The sequence below is a fragment of the Ostrea edulis genome, chromosome 8 (assembly GCF_947568905.1).
Source record: "Ostrea edulis chromosome 8, xbOstEdul1.1, whole genome shotgun sequence".
NCBI lineage: Eukaryota > Metazoa > Mollusca > Bivalvia > Ostreida > Ostreidae > Ostrea > Ostrea edulis.
The window spans coordinates 28,227,099-28,247,851 of record NC_079171.1 but is presented as its reverse complement, the minus strand read 5'-3'; the positions used below and the strand labels follow the sequence as shown (position 1 = coordinate 28,247,851).

The window sequence follows — 20,753 nt, the reverse complement described above, 5'->3', positions numbered from 1 at the left end:
CTCAACAATTTTTCAGTTTTATGGTGGCGCCCAGTTTTTGTTGGTGGAAGAGAGAACCCAGATACAATGTACCTGGGAAGAGACCACCGACCTTCCGAAAGTAAACTGGGAAACTTTCTCACGTACCGGTGCGAGCAGTTAGAATAATAAGAACTTGTTGAAAATGAAGAAAGACATCTCAGTGATCAATATTTGTCTATTGGAACAAATTCAGATGTTAAGGACAGTAATGCGAAACAGTTTGGCATGTTTTTTTTAACAGTACTTGGATTAGAAATTAACTCCTACAACCATCAGATGGATATACCGAGCAGAAGTCCTTAGACTTTGTTAAAAAAATTCCTACATGGGAATTTGGCAGATTGCAGCCTTATTCAACATCTTCGAGATGAAAGTAAATTTGGTATATTAAAGTCAAGTAATAAGACTTCCGGTTGTTCGTGGCTGTACATGTGTGAATTTATCGGTAATGTACCGATAGTTTCTGTCGATTACATACTAATTAGTAGGTTATCTAGCGTAATGAAAATGGTTCTGTAGTAAGAAATCAGTAGCTTTCAATGAATAAAAGTTGAACAGTTCAAGAAAGATATCGCATCATCGTCTTCAAGTGTAGGCACTGTGTAAATTCAATATGGCGGACAATACCCAGACTTACCAACGAGAATTAAAACCTGCAAACAAATATACCGAGTGCCTCGTTGGTGATGAAATTGAATATTGTTCCCAGTGATGTACAGTAAACATTAACACTATTGATAAGCCTAAGAAACGTTTACAGGTCGATGGTGTAGTGTTTATAATAAGTACGAATGTGTTTATATTATGTATGAATGTGTTTATGTACGAGTTGTTGTGTGTCTGTTGTTATTAAAATGGTAAATGTATCTCGATACTACGGTTAAATCCGGTACCATCGACCTATCAGGATCGACATCACATAGAGTGGCGACGAGGATAAATCGAACAAAGGCCATAGTTAACCCACATTCAAGATGAAGGCTGTGGAAATTTGGAGAATGGGAAATCCGATCCGAATGGAGATGTACACAACGTGGGATTTCGCTGGGAAAATGGCTTCGTAGTTTCGGTTTATACAGTCTTGGGAGAGGAGTCCAGGAACCAGGGCAACTGAAAGCATTTCTGCTGCAGGTAACGAAGTTCCAAAATATTTATTATACGTTAGAGGAACGTGTCCCGGGAGAAGATGAAACTGCCTATGATGTCACGTGCAAGTTTCTAACAGACCAATTTTCACCGTTGAAAAATGTGCCCTACGAACGTTCTTTATTCAGAGCTACATCTCAGCAAGTGAATGAAACTGTTGAATAATTCATAACTCGTTTACGTGAAAAAGCTGTGTATTGTGAATTCGGTGTAGCCCAAGATGAAATGATTAGAGACCAAGTCAGTGAAAACTGTTTGTCTCATAGATTAAGAAGGAAACTCATAGAAATGAAAAACCTTACTCTTGAACTTGTCAGACAAGCGGCCCAGACCATCGAGTTTTCGGAAAAGCAAGTACTCGCCATGGAAGGGAAGGAAAGTTACGTGGTATCAACAAAATCGGTGAATAGAATTCAGGAATCAAGGTATAGAAACAAGTCCGCAAAGAAAACGTCCGATACAATTTGTTTCGCATGTGGAAGAAGAGGCCATATAAAACGTGATACAAACTGTCCCGCCAAGAAACTGTAATGTCATAAGTATGGTAAACAAGGACATTTTGGAAAAAAAATGTGTTAACGTGAAAAGCAGAGTCATACATAAAAAAGAAAGCACAGCGACAGAGTGTTAGAACTGTTGATGACGCTGAATACGCATTCACTGTTGTTATATCCGGAACTTTATGTGGTTCATTTGGTTGGTTTTGTTACTACTGTTAACCGCGTATGAATATCTGATAATAAAACATAGTTCATAATGGCTGCGCTGTGTTGATACCATGTGCGTACAACTCAACAAATTGGCGACGAGGATACATTGAAGTGGAGAAAACGTTCCGTTCTTGTCTGGATTTATAACTCGTTCCTTAAACCGGATCTGCAGAGATAATTCGCAAGGATGGCGGCACTATGATTAATTGGGAAAATTGACCCTTCGACGAGACAATCGAACCGTGGGAAAGTTATGTTGAGCGCTTTGAACAGTACTTCGAAGTCAACGAAATAGATGCAGGAAAGAAGGTACCGTCATTATATGTCTTATTGGTGGAAAATTGTATTCTTTGTTACGTGACCTAACTTTTCCTGACAAGCCTGCAGCAAAATCTTATGAAGAACTTGCAACTCTACTAAATAACCACTTGTCCCTGACACTCCTTAGCACGGCAGAGCGCTTCCGTTTTGACAAGCGTGATCAAAAGGAGGGATAAACGATAGCTGAGTATATAGCTCAACTAAAGAAACTTGCGATTCATTGTGATTTTAATGCATCGCTGAACGGTGGTATGAGACATGCGCACATTCAAAAGCGTTTGCTATCGGAAAAAGACTTATCTTTCGGAAAAGCAGTGGAAATCAGTCTTACAATGGAATCAGCTGCCAAGGACGCTACAGAATTACAGTCGAGGAACAAGACAGAGACCGGGGCAGTAAACAAACTTCAAACACGTGCAACTCCCAGGAATAAACATTCCAAGTCGAACGATTACAGAAAAGATAAGGTGCGATATTACAGATGTAACGGAGGCGGACACACAACACAAGACTGTCGATTCAAAGATAAGGCGTGCCATAACTGCAACAAACGTGGACACATCAAGAAAGCGTGTCGGTCCAATCCCAAGAAACCTGTTCGTAAGAAACCGATTAGATACGTTGATGAACACCAGGATGATGGTGGTGATTGCATCGCCAGTTTAGAACTAAATAACCTGTCCAGTAAAGATATCATCTGGATCAACCTGAAATTGAATGGCATTTCATCACAGATGGAATTGGATACCGGATCGGCTGTCTCAGTGATGGCTGAGGATGAATTCCGTAGGAAGTTTGGAAAACAGAAATTTAGAAAACCAGACATGATACTACGAACATATTCAGGAGAACACATTAAACCAGTCGGTTGTGTTGACGTGCAAGTAGAATACAATGACAGTAGTTACACGTTGCCATTGTATGTGGTTCAAAAAGGAGGACCCGCACTTCTTGGCAGGGATTGGCTGAGAAAAATTCCATTGGACTGGGAACTGATTAAAGAGACACATACATGCCATGTACTCTCTGACGGTGACGAGCATCAGTGAAATTCTGGACAAATACAAAGACGTTTGTAACTATCTTATTGATGAAGCGAGTGAGAAGATGTTCACAGCATACGTAGACAATATATGTATCTAAAAAGCACATGCGCATGTATCGTTTTTCAAATGTTCAATTTTTAAAGGGCGATAACGTTTTTGTTTTTCATCAAATTCTATTGATATTAGGGGTTTAGATGTGACTTGGTACTCCTTACAAATTGCTGTGGTTAGAATTACTGCTCACCACGTGCATGCACGTGTGCTGAATTCTGATTGGACGATTTTAAAATCGCTATAACTTCCTTATATTTGGTGGGAACGTTATGAAATTCATATTGTGGGTATATGATACAAATGCCTGTTGAAAATTCGGAATTATACACACGTAACGCTTTCTTTCATTTCTTGGTACTGAAATGACCATATTGAACGTACTATATGTAATTAAAGGCTAAAATAAAATGATCTTTTGCTATAGATTCACAAGGACATCACTTTTTAATTGGGAGATGTTTGGGGAACATGGTGACATGCTTATGCTATCAACATCTTCTGGTGACATGTTCATGCTATCAACATCTTCTGGTGACATGCTTATGTTATCAACATCTTCTGGTGACATACTTATGTTATCAACATCTTCTGGTGACATGCTTATGTTATCAACATCTTTTGGTGACATGCTTATGTTATTAACATCTTCTGGTGACATGCTTATACTATTAACATCTTCTGGTGACATGCTTATGTTATCAACATCTTCTGGTGACATGCTTATACTATTAACATCTTCTGGTGACATGCTTATGTTATCAACATCTTCTGGTGACATGCTTATGTTATCAACATCTTCTGGTGACATGCTTATGTTATCAACATCTTCTGGTGACATGCTTATACTATCAACATCTTCTGGGAGGGAATTACGTGGTAAGAGTATCTTAAAACTCCTCTCACTGAGTTGATGTTTTTTGAAATTTTGGCTTCATCACATGCAAACCGTAGCAGAAGAGTGTCATTTTCCAAGATTTTTTTTATGTTTGGAGTATGCCATCACATACTCCAATATATATGTTGTCCTTCTCTTAGTGCAGTCAATCTGTAAAAGCCATTGAACGATTAGAGATTTTACAAAAATTAAAATATTTTCAAAATCAATATTGGAAGATATTAACTTTTATTTGATAATTATAAAGTACATTATGTAGGGAAGCGTATACCGGTAAATGAAATATTGAAATATTTGTTTAAACACTAACATGACATGTACATTCAGTGATTTACTTCCATTCGGCATTGGATGGCTGTAGAACTCAAGTGTTGAATTGAGTCTTCTTTATTCAAGAGCAATGTTGTTCTTACTTGCTCCAATAATTATAATAATGTGCGGCATTTATATAGCGCATTATATAATTTGTAATTACTCGAAGCGCTTTAACAATGTAAAATGTAAAACATGATAATATTAATCAGAGCATAAAATATAACATCCAAATAAAATAAAACAATTTAAACATTACGAGTTCATGCGACAAACCAGCCTTTACTTTAAAAAAAGAATATATTACAAAATATGGTTATAAGATTCCCTTAAAAGATGTTTTGAGGTTTGTCTTGAAACTTTTGACAGTGCCACACGAACGGATGTCTAACGGTAAACTGTTTCATAGTGTGGCAGCTGTTACATCAAACCTTCGATCTCCATAGGTCTTTGTACGAACGCGGGGATTTTTCCAGCAATCGTGAATTGCATGAACGCAGAGATCGTTTTGGTTCGTACACAGTGATAAGGTCGCTGATATAGGTCGGTGCCAATCGTTTAGTACCTTGTATGTGTGTAGTAAAATCTTGTATTCAACACTGGAATCAACTGGAAGCCAGTGTAAAGACACAAGCACCGGTGATATATGGTCATGCTTCCTGACCCGGGCAGCAAGTCGAGCTGCTGAGTTTTAGATTGTCTGTAGCCTTCTCAGAACTGTTTGGGGTAGCCCTTAAAATAGTGTATTTCCATAGTCTAAGCGCTATAACACAAGAGAACATACAAGTGTCTTGCAGGCGTCATAAGTGATGAAAGAATGAATCCGTGCAATATTCCGTAGATGATAATAACAAGAACGAGAGATGGAACTAATATGATTTTTAAAAGAAAATACACTGTCGAAGAAAACACCAAGGTTTCGAACACAGTCCGAGTTGGAAATAATGGTATTTCCAAAAGACAGTTGAAAAGATGGTGAGACGTTTGAATGTTTCGAAGTAAACACTATAAATTCAGTTTTTTCTTCGTTTAATTTCAGCAGGCTGATGTTCATCCAAGATTTTATATCTGCTCCAATCATATGTAGCTAATGGATAACTTCGTCCGATATCGTGTATTCATCTTTTATATGGATAACTTCGTCCGATATCCTGTATTTATATGGATAACTTCGTCCGATATCCTGTATTGATCTTTTATATGGATAACTTCGTCCGATATCCTGTATTTATATGGATAACTTCGTCAGATATCCTGTATTGATCTTTTATATGGATAACTTCGTCCGATATCCTGTATTTATATGGATAACTTCGTCAGATATCCTGTATTCATGTTTTGACTGAGTATTCTATCTCTTGTTACGATGTGTAGAGGATAATTACATTTAAACGTTTAACAATTTGTATCTGAAGTGATTGCATTGTAACATTTGATAATTTATTTGAAACGTAAAGTAATTAGATCCACCACTCTATTTGTTTGCTCGTTGTCATGGGGCCACGCGCAGCATCTGGCAGACGAAGAAAACTCGACACAAGATGCGGCCATAGCAGATCGACATGACACGGGACTGTCTGTAGAAAACTTTGCGTAATCAGATATAAATCTGATGATGGCGGTCCCCGTGCGATGTGTACGTGTCAGTTTCGGGGTTCGAACATGTGTTTGGAGTCGGTGATTAACTGTGAGAACTGGGATTTCGCTGCTTTGTAGTGAAGCCACTGTACGCCATTATTGTTTATCATGTTTATAATGTAGAAACTTATGAAAATGATTTGATGCTTGTTCAAGATTAAAGATGTAAAATCTATTTTGACTGAGGTGTTTTTGTAGTGTGCCGAAATTGTCTTTTATTTAATTTTCTTATAATTTTGGCGACGTTACACTCTGCGCTGACAATATCGAGTAGTGAGAATAATTGTCTTAGCAAGTGATTGGTTACTTTGTTCATCTAAAATTGCATAAGTCAGTATTGAATTTTTGGGATTGTCTTTGCGGTACACTCGCACTAATACAATCTTTGCACAAGACTTTCCTTGGAAATTATGTCCATAAATTGCGGTACACTTTGAATCTACAGTCACTTTGTGATCCTTCAAATTTTTCTCCCCTCCATGAACACTTAATTTTGTGTTAGTGTTCTAGTTTCCCATCACTATCTGCTGGTTTGAACTGAATGTGTAACGCTGTGGGCTGATCTTTGCTTTTTGCATTCACTACATTCTGTCTTTAATGAACAGTTCTGTTTATAATGGTCCTTGGATTTACGACATCCAAAGCAAATATTGTTTTCTTTCAGAAACTTGCGACGCACATGTATTGGTTTGTTTCTACACGTCCAGCATTCATTCAGAGAATGATTCGTTAGATAAACTGGACATTCATCTAATGTTTTCTGGTCTACATTCACAACAGATGTCTTTTTAACACTGAGCTTTGGCTTACTTTGTTTCTGTTTCCTGAGTTTGTGTTTGAAGTATTTTTGCAAGGTTCATGCGTAAAGCTTGGATCAATGCGCATCACACAGGTATCATTGATAAATGTTACAAATATAGAAAAGGGTGGGAAAATCAGTGTTCTGATTTGTAATTGGTAGCTCTTGACATCCATTTTTATGTTATAAATAGAACGGGGCAAAAGTCTTCGAGCGACTGGAGTGACACCGGATGACGTGTTAAACACGGCAAGGTGAGTTCTATAACGTTCATGTTTTGAAGAGATTCTATATCGAACAGCAAGTCAACAAGATCATAATATCGTCTTGGTTCGTCCCAAGAAATTGGTTTGAACTCGTTCAGTCTTTGTAGGAGGGATGCCTCGATTTCCTCTGGTGTACCATAGTACCGATTTAAACGTTCCCAAAGTAACCTCACTCTTCTTGCAGGATCAGTCATGTTTGAGATTTTAGTACTTTCATCGTACTTTGTAGATATAGGGCCAATCCACTTGATAAGCATGTCAAGCTCGTTGTGATGTTACGATTTTTCTCTAATTTCCAATTTATCCGTTCATCAGTTTTTGCATATATCCGTATAAGAATTTTCAATGTAAACATGACTTCGCGCCACAGTGTCGTCTGAGATTTTTGTATGGTTTCGGCATAGATATCCACAAACTGTGAGTTTTAGTCTTTGCATTTATGTTGTTAACTCACCTAATATGCATATCTGCAGTGTGCACTTAACACTCTACGTATTTTTTTTTAAGGAATTATAGGAAAATGATTTTACATGTGGTTAGCCTGCTCTAAAACATGGATCGACTCGTACTGGAATTTGTTGTAATGTTGTTTAAAATCAGTTTTACATGTAGAATTATATTGCAAGATTTGAGAAAGCACTGATATGATTGTGTGTATTATTCTTAGACTTTAATTTCTCCTTTTGTCACTTGTAAACAAGTCCTATTCAAATTTTTTGATTTTGGCTTAGTGTAAAACCTGGATTTGTTCTTACAGTTTGTATTCATTGTAGTGCCTTACCCTCTCCGAGGAGGCAATAAAACATCCCAAGATACACAGAGGCTTGTTACTGCATACTCGTCTATTTCACTCGTGCGTAGTTCAGTAACCAGTCTTTTAAAACTGACTTTCCATGATTCGTAAGTTTCTGGTTTTTCATTAAACTGTGTCAGTCTTGAAATGGAGTTCCTTTTTTAATAAGAATTGTCCTAATTCTGCAACAGTAGAATTTTCATGAGGATTAACAATAGAAGGTATATGATGTAATGTATGACGAAAGTTAATGTGAGCTTGTTCTTCGTCAGAGTCTAAATTCAAATCCAATAAATCCTGCTTTACTATCTTTGGTTTTCTTGCAGATGGAACTGGTGTTCTCGTTGCAGGGTATTCATTATTAAACTCTGATGATTGACAAAATCCAAAATTCTTTTTATCCCCAAATTTGGAAGTGGAACATGAGCCAACATGGCTGGATTTTGTTTCAGACACATAATAATCTACACGGTCCTTAGGGCTGATGGATTCTAGGCTCCGCACAGAATGTCGGGTTAATGAAGAATTCCCTAAATGCTGGACAGCATCCTCAAGAATTTCTGCCTCAGTAATAGCAGCTGTTGCCTCTTCTTTATCATCCAAGAATTTCAGTTCAGCTTCAATAAATGATTTCTCTTTTTCTGTTTTAGCACTGTACACTTGGTTCTGTTCAATATGACGAGCTTGTTTTTCACGAAATATCTTTTCTTTTTCACTGAACGCCAATTTTGCTTTAGCTGCTTCGGCCTTCGCTCGCTTTTGGGCTTGAACAGATATCAACGATGAACCGGCTGATGAACTACGCAAAGTTCTTACTGAATTTGGTTGAGTTGGTGCACGAGATTGTTTCATTTTTATTTGGATCTCCTTCATGAGTGTCTGTAACTGCTTTTGCTGGTATGAGATGTCTCACATTCTCAAAACACTGGTTTACTCTAGCTTGTACTTCCTTATCAATATCTCTTTGTAAACTGACACTCTGTGGTGTATTGTAATGTGACAAGAATTTACACAAGTTCCCAAGTTTTTCTGTATAACTTACAAACAACACAGACAGGTTTCCCTCAAAATTATACACTAAATGTTCATCATCATTAGGAATGTTGACTAGTTCAGCTCTAAGTCTCTGTAATTTCACATTTGAAGCTTCATATCTCTTGTGGTACTGTTTAAATAATGATTCAAAATGCTCTTCACCTTTATAGCTCACCTGAGCTGAAAGCTCAAGTGAGCTTTTCTGATCGCTTTTTGTCCGTCGTCTGTCTGTCCGTCTGTCTGTTAAACTTTTCACATTTTCGACTTCTTCTCCAGAACCACTGGGCCAATTTCAACCAAACATGGCCAAAAGCATTCCTGGGTGAAGGGCTTTCAAGTTTGTTCAAATGAAGGGCCATGTCCCTTTCAAAGGGGAGATATTCACAAAAATGCAAAAATAGGGTAGGGTCATTTAAAAATCTTCTTCTCAAGAACCACTGGGCCAGAAGAGCTGAAATTTACATGAAAGCTTCCTGACATATTGCAGATTCAAGTTTGTTCAAATCATGGGCACCGGGGGTTGGATAGGGCCACAATAGGGGATCAAAGTTTTACATACAAATCTTCTTAACAAGAACCACTGAGTCAGAAAAGCTGATTTTTACATGAAAACTTTCTGACATAGTGCAGATTCAAGTTTGTTCAAAACATGGCCCCCGGGGATAAGATGGGGCCCCAAGGGGGGATCAAAGTTTTGCACACAAATATATAAGGAAAAACTTTTAAAATCTTCTTCTCAAGAACCACTAAGTGAGAAAAACTGAGATTTACATGAAAGCTTCCTGACATAATGCAGATTCAAGTTTGTTCAAATCATGGGCTCCGGAGGTTGGATGGGGCCACAATAGGGGATCAAAGTTTTACATACAAATATCTAGGAAAAATCTTCTCAAGAACCACTGAGCCAGAAAAGCTGATTTTTACATGAAAACTTTCTGACATAGTGCAGATTCAAGTTTGTTCAAATCATGGCCCCCGGGGGTAGGATGGGGCCACAAGGGGGATCAAAGTTTTACATACAAATATATAGTTAAAATCTTTTTCTCAATAACCACTGAGTCAGAAAAGCTGATATTTGCCAGAAAACTTTCTGACATAGTGCAGATTCAAGTTTGTTCAAATCATGTCCCCCCCCCGGGGGGGGGGGGGGGGGGGGGTAGGATGGGGCCACAAGGGGTGTGTCAAAGTTTTACATACAAATATAGGAAAAAGCTTTAAAAATCTTCTTCTCAAGAACCATTGGGCCAAAGAACTTGACATTTACATGAAATCTTTCTGACATAGTGTGGATTCAAGTTTGCAAAGGGTAGTTTGGGCCATAATAGGGACAAAGGTTTTACATGCAAATATATATGGAAAGTCTTCAGATATGGGCCAAGGTGACTCAGGTGAGCGATGTGGCTCATGGGCCTCTTGTTTTGTAAGTGACCTTTGTCTTGACTCTCTTACCTCTTGATGACGAGACATAATTTCTAAATATCTTGCAAGGTTTTGTTAATAATATCATTTTTTACTATAACAGGAATTATATAGTTCACTGAGCATTTCTTATAACTTCTACTTGCATGGTAAGTATTAGATATGGTGTTAACACCCAAGTAAGCTCGTTTAGCAAACGTATGTTAAATGAATCAAAATATCTTGTTCAAGAAGATTTTACGTACAACCTAATGTGATGGAAAAATTAATAGTAAACAACGACTTCGTTCGAAGGAACTATTAATTCCCGAAATAGTTGTCTGTTGCTTGTTTAAAGACATATATACAATTTATTCATGTTGTTGATTACTGTTATGAATAAAGCGTCATCAATGTTTGAAAATTATCTTCAACATAAAATTGTTTGCTCACGTTTTATTCAGTTTTCCCTTTCAAATGCCCCGCTCAATAAAATATCCTGAGGTGCTCGACTAAACAACAACAAAGACTAGTCAGGTGAAAATAAGAATTTTGCAATTTTACATTGAGGTGTGTCTTTTTGGGGCGGAAAGTTGGTTGAGAAATTCTCAAATACATGTATATATAAGATACGGATGTATGTCGTAATATACATACTAATCCTGTTTACCTCAACTTTCAGCGCATGTCTGGATGCCCAGACAATAATGAATAGGACGTACGCCCAGGTTATAAATTACTTCCGTGATAATGGGCTTTAAATTTTATTGAAATGGGTTCCTCTGGTTGAAGAGTATTTTTTTTAAATAACAAGTTCTTGGATGGATACGGGCAAATATAGCAACAAATCAATATCGGAAGAAAATTTCGTGGCATTTTTTAAGGTAAATTCTAGTGACCTATTGCAATTGCTCAACATCCATCAAGCGTTACCAATTGAACATTTTCTCTTTTTCTTCATAACTATCATTCCAATTCGTTGCAATTTGGTATGAATCATAAATTGTAACTCTCAGGATTCTTGGGCGGGACCAAAACTGGCAATATTGACCGATTTTAAAGGTATTTTGTGTAGGAAAATTTAAATGCATAGTAATGTAGAGCAGGGAGGGATCTACCAAAAACCCGCGTGGTATTTATTCTAACAACATGAGGACCAAACTGGTACTCTGTATATAATATATATGTGTAAAACATAAAAATATCTTCTATAGTGTGACATTGATGGTCCTTTACCATAATTGTAAATTTGATTATTCCAGGGTAAGGCGTGTTTGGTATCGGAGTGGGACCAAAATGGTGTTAACAATCGGACGGTGTTAAGTTTAACTTTATAACTACCATTCCATTTCTTTTCAAATTAAACTGCTGCGGTGATCTACAGGATAGAGCGTTCGCCCCGCATACGGAAGACCGGGGTTCTAATCCTGGCTGCGACAGACTTAAGTTGTGAAAACAGTTAGTGATAGTTCTATCGCCAAATGATATAACGTTGTAAGACATGGGAAGAGTTCCAGGAAAGGGGAACAATTGTTATTTTCACATTTTTATTTTGGTAACAGGAGTGACATGAACCAGTAGGACATGTCACGGCCTTTATATAATATGGGCAATACACAAAAGTGTAAAATTAATAATCACATTTATATTTTCTGGACTTTTTTCATCTATGCCATTCTCAGACTGGTATTGAAAAAAATGTCAATGTAGAAAAATACACAAGTGACATTATAATAGCTTATCGATATCTTATCATATTATGACAGTGTGTCTTGATAAACAAACACTAAAAATAAATTAACCTGAAGTAAAAATAGATGCAGCGGTTTTTTAGCTCACCTGAGCTGAAAGCTCAAGTGAGCTTTTCTGATCACCCGTATTCCGGCGTCCGTCCGTCTGTAAACTTTTCACATTTTCAACTTCTTCTCAACAACCACTGGGCCAATTTCAACCAAAAATGGCACAAAACATCCTTAGGTAAAGGGAATTCTAAATTGTTAAAATAAAGGGCCAGGCCACCTCCCAAGGGGAGATAATCAAGAAAAGGTAAAAATAGGGTAGGGTCATTAAAAAATCTTCTTCTCAAGAACCACTGGGCCAGAAAAGATGAAATTTATATGAAAGCTTCCTGATATAATGCAGATTCTAAATTGTTAAAATCATGGCCCCCGGGGGTCAGATGGGGCCACAATAGGGGATCAAAGTTTTACATAAAAATATATAGGAAAAATCTTTAAAAATCTTCTTCTCAAGAACCACTGAGCCAGAAAAGCTGAGATTTATATGAAAGCTTCCTTATATAATGCAGATTCTAAATTATTAAAATCATGGCCCCCGGGGGTCGGATGGGGCCACAATAGGGGATCAAAGTTTTACATACAAATATATAGGGAAAATCTTTAAAAATCTTCTTCTCAAGAACCACTGAGCCAGAAAAGCTGAGATTTATATGAAAGCTTCCTTATATAATGCAGATTCTAAATTGTTAAAATCATGGCCCCCGGGGGTCGGATGGGGCCACAATAGGGGATCAAAGTTTTACATACAAATATATAGGGAAAATCTTTAAAAATCTTCTTCTCAAGAACCACTGAGCCAGAAAAGCTGAGATTTATATGAAAGCTTCCTGATATAATGCAGATTCTAAATTGTTAAAATCACGGCCCCCGGGGGTCGGATGGGGTCACAATAGGGGGTCAAAGTTTTACATACAAATATATAGGAAAAATCTTTAAAAATCTTCTTCTCAAGAACCACTGAGCCAGAAAAGCTGAGATTTATATGAAAGCTTCCTGATATAGTGCAGATTATAAATTGTTAATATCATGGCCCCCGGGGGTCGGATGGGGCCACAATAGGGGGTCAAAGTTTTACATACAAATGTATAGGAAAAATCTTTAAAAATCTTTTTCCCAAGAACCACTGAGCCAGAAAAGCTGAGATTTATATGAAAGCTTCCTGATTCAGTATAGATTCTAAATTGTTAAAATCATGGCTCCCGGGGATTGGATGGGGCCACAATAGGGGGTCAAAGTTGTTTTTGTTTTTTTTTTATATAGTGCAGATTCAAGTTTGTTAAAATCATGGACCCGGGGATTGGATGGGGCCTCAAGGGGGGCTTCAAAGTTTTACATACAAATATATAGGAAAAATCTTTTTAAATCTTCTCAAGAACCACTGAGCCAGAAAAGCTGAGGTTTATATGAAAGCTTCCTGATATAGTGCAGATTATAAATTGTTAAGATCATGGCCCCCGGGGGTCGGATGGGGCCACAATAGGGGGTCAAAGTTTTACATTCAAATATATAGGAAAAATCTTCTTCCCAGAACCACTGAGCCAGAAAAGCTGAGATTTATATGAAAGCTTTCTGATATAGTGCAGATTCAGGTTTTGTTAAAATCAAGCCCCCCCCCCCCCCCCTGGGGTAGGATGGGGCCACAATAGGGGATCAAAGTTTTACATACAAATATATAGGGAAAATCTTTACAAATCTTCTTCTCAAGAACCATTGGGCCAAAGAAGTTCACATTTACATGAAAGCTTTTTTCTGACATAGTGTAGATTCAAGTTTGCAAAAACCATGGCCTCCAGGGGAAGGTTTGGGGCCATAATTGGGACTACGGTTTTACATGCAAATAGATATGGAAAATCTTCTGATGTGGACCAAGGTGACTCAGGTGAGCGATGTGGCCCATGGGCCTCTTGTTTCTTCTGTTTTATTTTAATGGTTCAAGAAAAACCTGTCAATCTAAATCCATATTTCATGTTACTTCCATGACATTTCACATCTTATAAATCATCTTACAATCAATACGGGTCATCTACTCCCTATATATACCAAGTTTGATGTCTGTCAAGAAAAAAAAAACCACTGCGGAATTTTGAACGTGCTGAACAATATACGATGTTTGTGACGTTATTTCTCTATTACGCATTTACCTCATTTGGACCCAAAGTCTCATGACGCGTCATATATATGCATTCAATATTACTCTTAGTGACATTTAATATATTTATAGTGGGTCGGTTTATGAGTTTTCCTCCCGTGCGGTACCTTAAAACTGGGTGGAAGAGGTCGCGAGGCGGCGAGATCTTGACTTTGGCCAGACCGAAATATGTCAACAGGTTGGCGAAATCCCGCGTGACGATCTCCGGTGCCCCACCGAATAGCGGCACGTCTTGTTGACGAAAGGGTACAGAGAGGTGAAATCCACGAAGTGGATCTTCGCACCCTGGGTCGCCCGCTTGTAGAGCGTTCAGCCTTTGGTACGTCCGCCCATCAGGCTTTCGCGGGGATCCAAACGGTCTGACAGTTCCAGTCCATCGACGAAGGCCCGCGCCGCCGAGTTCGATTTCAGCAACGCATCGAATTCGTGCTCCCAGTATGCAACAACTTTCAGTCCCAGCTCGCGGAGCCGCCTTTCTTTGTGGGAATACCCAAGGACGTCATTGGAAAAACCCGACTTTTATGAGAGACTGGACTTTGGTGGAAAAGTTACCTTGATCAAATGAATTCTGAAATCCTCGAAAAACCATATGAATAAAACCATCCTTGCAGAGTTGTGCTTTCATCATTGTACAGCAGCTTCTCTCTCTCTCTCAGAAATAAATACATCTCCCAAAATTGTGAATAAAGGCTATGCACGGTCATTATACGGTTATTTCAAACCTTCTTCCTTTTTCATTATAGAAAATACAGACACAAAAAATAAACAAACAACAATGTATTCTCCCTTCATTTATTATTTCATTATTTCAGAAATTAAAAGTCCACGATGTTAGTCCCCCGCGATGTTTTTTTTCTCTCTCGGTGACAGGCTCCTCGGGTAGTAGGGAGTAACGGGGGTAGAAGATTACTTCTTCACCGGGATATTCGGTTGCTCACATCTGAAATTTAAAACAAAAATGATCATAAATAATTACTATTAAAATAACTTTTATATAACAGGAGAGAAAAAAATAGGGGAAAATACTGATGAAATTTATCAATAAATAAGTAAATAAATATAAAAAAAAAAAAACAACTTACTCTGCATGAATACGGAAGTTCCGAGTTCCCCAAGATTTATTTCCCTTTGTCGAACTCTTCCGTAAATTATGACGTAAAATATGATGACAGTGGGTACATTTGCTAATTACTATCGTTGTATTATTTCTTATAAGATGATATCCAGAGTTTCTGAGACCATCCTATTTCAGGGAAAAGGCAACTTTAGTGAGTTTATGAGTATTGGATAACAAAATTGCTCAAACAAATATTGTTAATTGCCATCTATCTTTGATAAAAGCGTCACTCATGTAGAAGAGGAAACGAATAATGATTCAATAGCCAATTTGATGATCTTATTCAAACAAATTATGCTTGATATGGCCAGAATATGCATACCAGTGATTGATATAAACAAAAGTTACGCTTTTATTACATTAATCGTTATGTACAATGCCAGTCTACGATATAATGTATACATTGTGTACCCACCATACGTCATAAAATGCGAAAGAGTTCGACAAAGGGAAATAACTTTTGGGTAACTCGGAACTTGCGTATTGTTATGACCTCCACCCTTGTTCTGTCAAAAAATAATATGAAGAAAAACTGAGATTACCTGCTCTCATACTAACGTGGGTCTGACAGGCGCATTCGGGAGTAAGCTAAAAAAAAAAAATAATAATAAAATAAGAGGATATATTCACTAATACTCCACTTGAAATTATAATTCTCAAAAAAAAAAAAATATTTACATACCCAATAGCGACCGAAGGGGTTGTGGTGCTAAAAATAAGATTATATATGAATAATACATCTATGTTTATAATCACTAAACGAAAAATGTATAATATATCTATCTATTTATATCTATATATTAATGTTCTTTTTAGAATTAATAATAATTAAACATTTTATTTCACGGCCATGTGAAAGGAGTACAAAAGAAAAATGTGTAATCTTACCGTTAAAATTAGTTTTCTACAAATTTGTAAGTCTTTATTCACTTTTCATCAACACTTACGATGTGGTTGGAGTGTTTCTACAAATTTAAAGAAAAAAGAAAAAAAATACATCCAGTAAAATAAAAGTTAGAATAAACTTTATTTTAAAAAATAATATATCAAATTAAGTCATTGACCCCAGTGAAGGAGTAGTAGAAGGATTGAAATAAGATAATATATATATATATATATATATATATATATATATATATATATATATATATATATATATAATAATAATAATATATATATATATATTGACACATGGTTAACAATTTCACAAAAAGAAAATCGTATATGAAGTATACTAACTTCTCCTCACGTCTCCGCTTCCGTGTTTAGGTGTACTATTCGTAAGGGAAAATGATAAGTAGTTTAGATTAAAGGGTATTTTAAAATATAAAAGATAGAGGGGAATATATTTTTAATATTCATAGCATCTTACATTACAGTCACGATATTAAAAAAAATGTACAAAAGAAAAAAGTAAAGAAATAAAATTACGTAAACTAAAGAGATAATTATTTTTTTAAATTAACTGTGTAAACAGATTACGTGTTTCATATACTAGTATTTTAAATACCACTTACGACGTGACGAGAATTTCACCCTTCTCCATACTTTAAAAAAGAAATATAAAAGGTTTACAAAAATTAAGACTGACCGACAACCTTTTTAAAAATCATAAAAATAGTGATTTTCTCACATTTAGAGTTATGTTTAAATTAAAATTACTCTTACGTTAAGGTAGAATTTGGACTCCCAGGGTTGACGGTCAAGGAGTTATCATAATTTTGCAGTCTTTAAAAAAATGAAGACAGGTACTCAACTTGAACTTAAAAATTTCAAATCTTAAGAATTCTTTATTCTTTTTACTTACGGGCATGGTATTTCATCCAAACCATGGATGCATTGCGCGAGTTGGCGCTGAACATCACGAACCTCTCCGCAAATGCACCGACTTGACATTATAAAACAATATATATCATATTATTATTTTACAATACCGTAATTTTTACTAGGAAAAAGAAAAATACAACTTACTTTGACAATGTAAGAGTGGTAGGGGTCCTTAAGAGAAAAAAATATAAGGATAATTTATTTGGGCATTTGCTTTGTTTTTTATACTTTGAAATCATGTGACCAACTCATTGTTATAGAATAACTACTTTTTTATAGGAAATAAATTAAAAACTATGAAATTATGAATTTCGCCATAATTTTCTTCACAGTGTTCAGGTGTACCCTATCTAGAGGTTGATCACGGGTGAAAAAAAAATAATGTGATTTTGATGGGGAGCATCATATATCAACCCCTCTCATCTCTTTACTACCTTAATGTGTATTTAGAAACAAAATGACTGGAAATAAATCAAAGTCTGATATTTTGAATACAACTTATTTTCATCACAAAACCTTGTTTATAATTTCGTGACCTCGGTATAACCTTTCATCTTCAGTCATCTAACTTAAATATGAGATATCGATGCTATCCGGACAAATAATAATGAAATGTGACCCGTGTGGTCCTAAATTTCGCGGTTATGTATCATGCTCGGGTGAAGACGTTTGTCCCCTCCATGCAGAGACGATTTCTGTGAGGAAATCCAGATTAGAGAAATCATGATGTTGGACTCTGAGTGAAGGTATCTAATTTATTTTCTCTCACACGGCTATTGCACGCAGCGGCGTACATCAAAGGAATACTCTCGGGTGGGAAAACTCCGCCTCCTGTCACTTTCATCCAATGAAAGAATGCAATAATTCGCTGATCTGTTTAATTTCTCATTCACCAGTGGCATGCACTTTTGTGAATGGTCGTGCTGTTTGCCCTGGTAATAAATGCTTCTCAAGTATCGGAATTTTATTTATTTCAAATCTCTTATGATAATGATTTAAAATGATATTTTGTTTTGACAGCTCCAACAACAACTACGGAGAAGTCTGTGCGTAAGTATACTTTACAAAAAAAAAACATTTTTCGTCAATGTTCTTTTTTATGTTGATTTTTCGGGTGCAGACACACCTTCAGAAGTTTTTTTTTTATTTTTCACAGATACTTCCTCTGATCATGGTGAAATCACCTCCTCTCAATACTCGACGCATACACGCAATATCAACACACAAACGCATAGTACCGATCATATTCAGTCACGAGATATCACCACTGACAAACCTACTGATGTTAATACATTTCACCCCGTTACAAAAAAACGACAGTACCATGTTCCCTAGTATTATTGACAGCAGTACATCACGTCATACAGACATTATTGCCAGCAGTGTAATACACACACAGTCATCGGGTCCGAATAAAATACATAGTAAAACTACAGATAAATCGGACACCACTACACATTTTTTTTTTACAAATTATTACAAAGTCTATTATTAAGATAAACACCACTACACCACTCATCGATTTATATAGCACCGATGAAACTATCGACCATTCATTAAGCGGCGGCGTCACACCATCGACACGAGACCCCCACACCCCCGACAACATAAGCGACAGGAGTACTATTCACCATGTCCATGTGAATAGTGAAAAAAAGTACTCATACCAATGCATTTTATTTCTTTGGCTTATTGGGTATACCTCTATGCATGATTCCTTGTGTATACTTTTATTTTAAACGCAAAAAATCAGTTAATAATAGGAATATTGAAGATTGTAAAATGTTTGATGACTGGGAAAACTTGGTGTACTCGGCGGAATCATTTAGAATGAAGACTTTACAATAAGAAACTTGTTCACTATCGTTAAACTTTCCTTGAGGACATGTGCACTTCGTCACAAACTACATAATTGATTTTTCTTTTGTATTTGCATGCAATAAATATAATATTCATCTTAATTAATCGATTACTGTACTCATTCATTATTATAGGGGGGGGGGGGGCATATCTACACATGACTTTGTATTTTTAATTTTTAGTCCAGTCATGAAACGTCAAATAACTCTTATCACATCAGATTGCATGTTTTTTCTTTGATTTTATTTCATTTGTCTTGATCATCTATATTTCATTTCCATTATAAATGCTGTTTGTGCATGAAATGATGTTACCATGTTGCTGTAGTTCATGTAAGTAAATTTGTGTTCTATATACTTGTAATGAGAAATAAAAATTTGTGATATTAAATGGGAAAACAAAATGTCATTGACAAATAATTTGATATATCAATCATACTTGTGGGATCAGTAAACACATGTCAGTCATATTGAACATCATTTTTAATGAGATAAATTAAGACTTCATTCATAATTTATTTAAAAATTTTTATTTTATTTAAAAAAAAATTTTAGTCACGGAAGCTTATGGTATGGGGGTGTCGGCCCTGATCCTCCTGGTACTGGGGTGGGCACTCTGGTGGTTGGTTCGCCGACTAGGTGTGGAGTGTCGCGCCCCGGTACGGAGGGCCAGACCATCTCGACACAGAAGGAGGAATCCCCCCCCCCTCACCAGAAGATGTAGAGTTAAATAAAAAAAATTATTATTATTATAATAAAATATCATTAAAGTAACTCTCACACTTTAATTTGTGACTTACATGTCTTAAAATATATATTCTTCAGATGGGCGACGTTGAAGAAACATCAGCAAAGACGGCACACTCCTCCAATCCAACCAGAGCCCCCACACACCCTCCGCGGTCCTCCATTCAGACCCGCTCCACGACCACACAAAAGTAGTGAGTATTATATCATTAATATATTTACTAAGTGAACACGTAATTTTTAATTTTTTTTCTTTCGTGTATTTTGTAACAAATTTGAATGTTGATGATTGTAAAGTAATAGGAAAATTAATTATTATGGAATCTCTTCGTTGATTAGATGCAATTTAAAAAAAACTTGTCACTCCATAGTAATATTATTTTGAAAATAAAACCTTTTTTCGTTTCAGATCCAGATCATGAGTGTAATCGGCATGGGACTTTTTTTATATCTTAACTTGAATACAAAATTAATGAAAAAATGTACTTGTTTTTTTTTTATTTCTTATGTTCAACTCTCTGTTAGATACAGGTATATCCATCGATGCATTAAAGTAAACTAAGTGTCAAGTTTCTTCACTCGGGGTCACTTGGATTATCTGATACGACCCACTCCATCGACGATCTAACGAGAAATAAAATTATTTTCTCGGTGTCACTGCACGCATTCGTTTTATGGGATTGAAAGCTTTTGTCATCCCGTGAACAACGGGATACACTCAATCGTAACTCCGTTCATCGTTTTACCATATGTTTACCATTGCAAATACGCCACTCGCATAATTTAACAACACCTCATTGAATTTTACAATGACCGTGTCA

General features: G+C 36.4%; 1 long non-coding RNA gene across 1 annotated transcript; it reads right to left on the bottom strand.

The window, feature by feature from the left end:
• Positions 1 to 15,168: 15,168 nt before the first annotated feature.
• On the bottom strand, positions 15,169 to 17,906 carry LOC130049525 (uncharacterized). Its single transcript, XR_008798069.1, has 2 exons — positions 16,739 to 17,906; positions 15,169 to 16,464 (listed from the first exon to the last, which is right to left on the bottom strand). It is a non-coding gene; the product is annotated as an uncharacterized LOC130049525 (long non-coding RNA).
• Positions 17,907 to 20,753: the final 2,847 nt, after the last annotated feature.